Here is a 6,667-nt window from a genome sequence, read left to right on the forward strand (position 1 = left end):
AAAAAAGCACAAATTTATCATATGGCCCAGAAGTTCTGCTCCTATGTATTTACTGAAAAGAAACGAAAATTCGTGTCTGTACAAAGACTTGTACCTAACCGTTCATAGCTATTTAATTCATAATAACCAAAAAAATTAAACAACATAAAGGCCCATTAACAACTGGATAGACAAATTCTGACACATTCATAGAATAAAAAGGAATTAACCACTGATACCCAACAGAGAAAAACATCAAAAAAAAAATTATGCTAAGTGAAAGAAGGCAGAGACAGAAGAACGCATATTGTATGATTTCCACTCCTTTTATAAGAAGTTCCAGAATTTATGATATCAATCTCTAGTGACAGAAAAAGTGCTGGTTGCCTGGGAGGCCAGTGGGGTGTTGACCTGAAAGAGCTTGAGTGAACAGCCCAAGGAACCTTGTATATCAACAGCTTGATTGAAAAGGTCTCACATGTGCCAAAACCCATTAAACTGAACAATTAAGGTGCATAAATTACACATCCATGAAAGCGTTTTTCACTCAGTTGTGTCCAACTCTTTGTGACTCCATGGACTATAGCCCTCCTGGCTCTTCTGTCCATGGAATTCTCGGAACAAGAATACTGGAGTGGGTAGCCATTCCCATCTCCAAGGGATCTTTCCAACCCAGGGATCTAACTTGGGTCTCCTGCATTGCAGGCAGATAGATTATTTACCATCTGAGTCACCAGGAAAGCCCTATACCTCCAAGAAGCTGACTTAGAAAAAAAATGTCACAGATACACATTGGTTTTAGAACCTAAACTTCCTATTTAGGCCACCTGGGTAACCTACATGGCAATAGTTGCTGTATTAGTTTCCTGGAGTTGTTCTAACAAAGTACCACAGACTGGGTGGGCCTAAATGGCAGAAATCTGTCTCAGAACTTTGGAGGCCAGAAATCCAAGATCGAGGTCTTGGCAGCACTGGTTCTTTCTGAGAGAACCTGTCCTGTGCCTCCCTCCTAACTTAGGGTGGTTTGCTGTCAGTCTCTGGTGTTCTTTGCCTTTAGATATATCACTCTGATTGCTGCTTTCTCCCTGTGTATGTTTCTGTCTCAATTTCCCAATTTCCCCCATTTCATAAGGACACTGGTCAAACTGGCTTAGGACTCATTCTTAGGATTTCGTCTTAGCTTGAAGATCTGCAAAGATCCTACTATCAGATAAGGTCCCACTCACAGGTACTGGAGGTTAGGATTGTAACATCTTTTGGAGGTGGTGGGGAAATAATTCAGTCATAAATTGACAGTTGTTTACAAATAAATGGAGACGTGTAGGACTTGGCCTCATGAATTTGGTCATCTCAACAAATTCCTCTTTTCCTTAAGCCATAAGTCTTCAGAATCTTTGCCCATCTTTCCTGCCTAGCATGTTATCTTGATTTAGGCCAAGTTCTACAGGATAAGCATAATTGAATTGATTTGGGAGGAGGCAAACATTTACACAGAAAAAGACAAACGTATGTATTCAATATGCAGCTAACCCATTCACTGATTTACATCAAGGCTTTAAAGTAAATACTACCTATTTAGAAAGGTTGCTTTACCTAAAATAGTATGGTTGCAGCTGCAGCTACCTTTACAAAGTCTATTTTTGAGACTTCTGAATCTGCCATAGCCACATGTGTGACCAATAAACCAATAGTAAAAATCATTTCTATTAATAATATTTTGCTCCCCTTTTCAGAGTGGAAAGTTTCTAAGGCTGATTTCTTTGTTGTCCATTTATTTTTAAACAAAATCCTCTAGAACACTTACTCTAAAACTCTCTAGTGAAAGAGTTAAGATGTTTTTAATGGACAAAGCTATACCTCCCTTGCTTTATCTTTGCATCTCTTAATTTCAACATAATATAAAATTTTCACAGAATAGAATAATTCTATTGGAAAATAGAAGGAAAATTCATCCAAATGTAACTGTATTTTTTTCTGAAATTCTGTACACACTCCATTTAGATGTACTGATTGAACATATTTTTTTTCCTTCATATTATAGATGTTCTTCCTGCTAGCTACTTTGTTAGTATAACATTTTCACTGCAGTTTTGTTCATTGAGAGGAAAACAATGTCAGATTCCTTTCTTTAGATGAACCTGGTGTACACATTTCCTAGCCTTTTCTTTATATAATGGCTGAAAAGAGGAATCTAATCATCAACTAGCCAATCAATGGCTAGATGGGATTATAGTAATGTGCCAGGCCCTGAAAAGAAATTAGAGAGGGAGAAAAGGGGTCACTGTCCTTAAGAACGGGAAGTCTAGCTGAGGAGTTCACAAAAGAAGTGTCAGGTCTGCGTGCTGATCAGATTCCCTGCTGTGTTTATCTGCACAGTATACTTCTACGCCACCTCCTCTGAACCGCTATTAGATGACGGCAGCTAAAGGTCAAAGACACTGATGAAAGTGTTCATGGAAAGGAAGCAATAGAGGCGTCAGCCTGGGGAAGGTCCCCCAGGGCCGCTGTGTGTTGGCTGCCAAGGGAAAAGATTTAGTGTGACTTGATCTCTACAAGATATTTGCTCATGAAGCTAAACAGGTGCTTGAGGGAATGTCTGTGAAAATAATACTAATAAGCTAGTGAGATGTCATTTATAATTTAATATGAAAGGAAAAATATGTTATTGACATACTATATGAAAACAGAGATTCCTCTCCATTTGAAATGAAAGAAACTCACGTTGACAGCTGCTAATGAAAAAGAAATTTCTACTCCCTTCCTTGTGAGACAAAGCAAAACCAGCAAGTAGAATCACATAACACCTACCCTCCTTTCACATTAAATACTTAATTTCTGGATGTGGAAAATTAACTATGCTGTTGATGAGATGAAGTCCTTTTTTTAATTTGGATTTTTAAGCTCATAATCTCTTCTAGCCAGATGCTAATATTTCATTGGAGGGACAGAGGTTTTCTAGATGGAGAGGGCCCATGAAGAATTGTTTTTTTTTTTCTGATTAGTGGAAGTCAGGGCACAGCGCAAGTCCAAAATAGTGAAGATTACTAGAAATGCCTCTACTGAAACATTTCTAGTCTCGTTTGAGTCTGGGATCATTGTTTCCACGTCCTAGCTTAATTTGTTAGCATAAATGGGTTTTTGAGTTTATCTGAATTTTTTTTTAACTTTTCAAGTTCCTTTTGCTTACAGGGTCCCAGCCTTTCTTTCTTTCTTGTCAATATCATTCATCTGTTTGGTTGCACAGGTCTTAGTTGTGACATGCAGGATCTGTGATCTTCCTTGTGGCATGTGGGATCTTTAGGTGGGGCATGGGGATCTAGTTCCCCAACCAGGGATCGAACCTGTGATTTATAATCCTATAAAACAATCTGCTTGATTAGGGTGACTGGGGCAAAATTCCCCAATAAATGATTAAACACCTCGATGGGACACACTCCCCATCAAGGTATGTTTAATGGAGCTATTAACTCTTAGTGAGGAGCAGCCGGAAACACTTGCATTTCACCCTCATGGCTGGCTCACTCACTGGGCATATGAGGTTGTCATAATGGCCTCATAAAACAAAACTAATAGTCTCATTCCTCAATTAACATCTTATAAAGTTGGTGATATGATTATGACAGAATCGAATCATAAGTGAATTTACATTTTTGTCTGCACACACCACAGCTTCCTCAAAAGAATTTAAGGAATAGTGTGGGTAGGAAGGGGGTTGTCAAGCTCCTTTAAACCTTTAAGGAAAATAGCAGTTTAGTGAGTGCAAACAGGTGCTGTAAATGGGAAGGAATCTTAGCCCCATGACTCTTTAATCAGTTTCATCTCTTTAGCATATAACGTTTACAATAACCAAGACCTGGAAACAATCTAAAGGTCCATTGACAGATGAATGGATAAAGAAGATGTATACAGTGGAATATTACTCAACGATAAAAAAGAATGAAATAATGCCATTTGCATCAATGTGGACGGACCTGGAGTTTATCATACTACTTACTTCAACTTACTTATCATACTTATTTCAACTAAGTGAAGTGAAACAGAGAAAGATAAGTATCATATGATATTGTTTATATGTGGAATTAAAAAAATTGACAGAAATGAACTTATTTACCAAATAGAAACAGACTCACAGACATAAAAAACAAACTTAGGGTTACCAAAGAGGAAAGCATGGCGGAGGAATAAATTGGGAGTTTGGAATTAACAGATACACACTACTATATACATAAAATAGATAAATAACTAGCACCTACTGGATAGCTTCCCTGCTGGCTCAGATGGTAAAGAATCTGCCTGCAATGCAGGAGACCTGGGTTCAATCCCTGGGTTGGGAAGATCCCCTGGAAAAGGGAATGTCTACCCACAGTATTGTTGCCTGGAGAATTCCATGGACAGGCAATCCTGGTGGGCTACAGTCCATGGGGTTGCAAAGAAGTCAGATATGACTGAGCGACCAACACTTTCTTTACTTTTCTTTCACTGTATAGCACTTCAGTATCTTGTAATAACCTATAATGGAAAAGAGTATGAAAATGAATATATATATATGGGGCTTGGTAGCTCAGTGGTAAAGAATCCGCTTGCCAATTCAGGAGACACAGGTTTGATCCCTAACCCGGGAAGATTCCACATGTTGTGGAGCAACCAAGCTCATGTACCACAACTACTGAGCCTGTGTTCTGGAGCCTGGGAGCTAGAACTACTGAGCCCACGTGCTGAAACTACTGAAGCCCTCACCCTAGAGTCTGTGCTCTGCACCAAAAAAGAAGCCGCTGGGATGAGAAGCATGGGCACCACAACTGGAGAAGAGCCCCAGCAGCAACAAAGACCCAGAACAGCCAAAAGGAAATAAATAAACAATGAAATTTAAACAATTAAAACCTTTAAAAAAAAGAATATATAAACCTGAATCCTTGATCATAAATCAAGAAAACTCAGGTTATTCTTCAGGTGGAAATGGCAGGAGATAGCTTTGAAATCAGAGAACAGAGCTACATGCAATTCACAGGGATGCAATTCATAGGAAGGGTTCATTCTGAGTAATAAATACATATATATATTTATTTACTTTCAGTATGTCTATAAACATTGTTTTTTTTTTTTTTTTGAAGAATGCTATTAAACAGCTAGGTTTAAAGGAAATGACAGGAATAAATTTTTTAAAATAAGCATTGCCTTAGCACAATTATGTTTCAAGTGGCTAATTCTAGGAACATCTCCAAATCCTGTCTTATCCCATTTTTTGTGTGTAAATCTTTTAGGATAATAAAGCACAGAGAGATACAGATGAATGCTATGGTCTGGGCGTTAACATATTCCCCAAATTCCTACACTGAAAATCTAATGCCCAAGGTGAAGGTATTAGGAGCTGGGTGGGGCCTTTGGGAGATGATTAGGTCCTAAGGGCGGAGCCCTCATGATGGAGTTAGCTCCCTCATAAATAAGGCCCAAGAGAGAGAGCTCCCTTCTTCCTTCCCCAAGTGATGATATTAATACAAGAAGTTGGAAATCCTCGACTGGAAGATAATCCTCATCTGACCATACTGACACCCTGATCTTGGACTTCCAGCCTCCATAACGGTAAGAAACAGATGTCTGTTATTTATAAACTACTCAGTCTATAATATTTTGATACCAGCATAAAGAGACTAAGACAATAATGGAACTACTATCATTCTTCTGTGTTTTTGGAATGCCTTATGAGTTGACAACCTATTTAAATATTCCCATCTCACCAGAATGTTTCTGATCAATCAAATACTCTAACACAGGGCATTGGGGTGGGGAGAAGGAAGGAAAGAAGGACCAGGCAATAGAAAGAAAAAGAGGAAGTGGCTTATATACTGAGGTTACTTAGGCAAACAGTAGAGATGGTGAGGCATCAATTCCTCATTCTCTAAAAACTCCTTTTGTTGGTTTCAAGACAGAATGTCTCACCATCTGGGCGCTCTCTGGCAGCAATACTCAGGCATGAATCTGGAAGTTTTAAATGTTGAATTCAGGAATTACAGGAGAAAAAAGTGTGGTGAAGGAAAAGAAGAGGGAAGGAAAGTGGATGAAAAGGGAGGAAGAGAAGAGGGGGAGGTATTCCCAACTGGAAATTTGAATCTAAGCTCCATCCTGAGGAGGGTCTTTTCTTCACTGCTCTACTTATAAGACGTAGAATAGAGTCTGTTATTTAATAGAGATTCAGTAAATATTTGTTGAACAGATCATGGGATTGTGGTGCTACCATGATGTGGATGGTTGGGTGTACAGCAGTTCAGGCGGTGAACCCCTCAGATCTCCCTTTAAGAAATAATTTATCATTCAGTTGTACAAGTGCACAACTTGTACAGCTTAACTGAGAATCACCAATTGGCCGAATCTTTATGCTCTGCTTCAGTTTTTAAGTTGAAGGCACAATCTTGCCAATGACAGACCAGAGAAAGTGAAAGTGAAGTCGCTTAGTCGTGTCTGACTCTTTGAACCCCATGGACAGTAGCCTGCACCAGGCTCCTCTGTCCATGGGATTTTCTCGGCAAGAGGACTGGAGTGGGTTGCCATTTCCTTCTCCAGGGAATCTTCCAGACCCAGGGATCGAACCCAGGTCTCCTGCATTGAAGACAGACGCTTTACCGTCTGAGCCACAAGGGAAGTACGCAGACCAGAGAAGTGGGTGCCAGTTCCTGGCCATCTCTCCCCAGTG

Source organism: Cervus elaphus, chromosome 11 (assembly GCF_910594005.1).
Source record: "Cervus elaphus chromosome 11, mCerEla1.1, whole genome shotgun sequence".
Taxonomy (NCBI): Eukaryota; Metazoa; Chordata; class Mammalia; order Artiodactyla; family Cervidae; genus Cervus; species Cervus elaphus.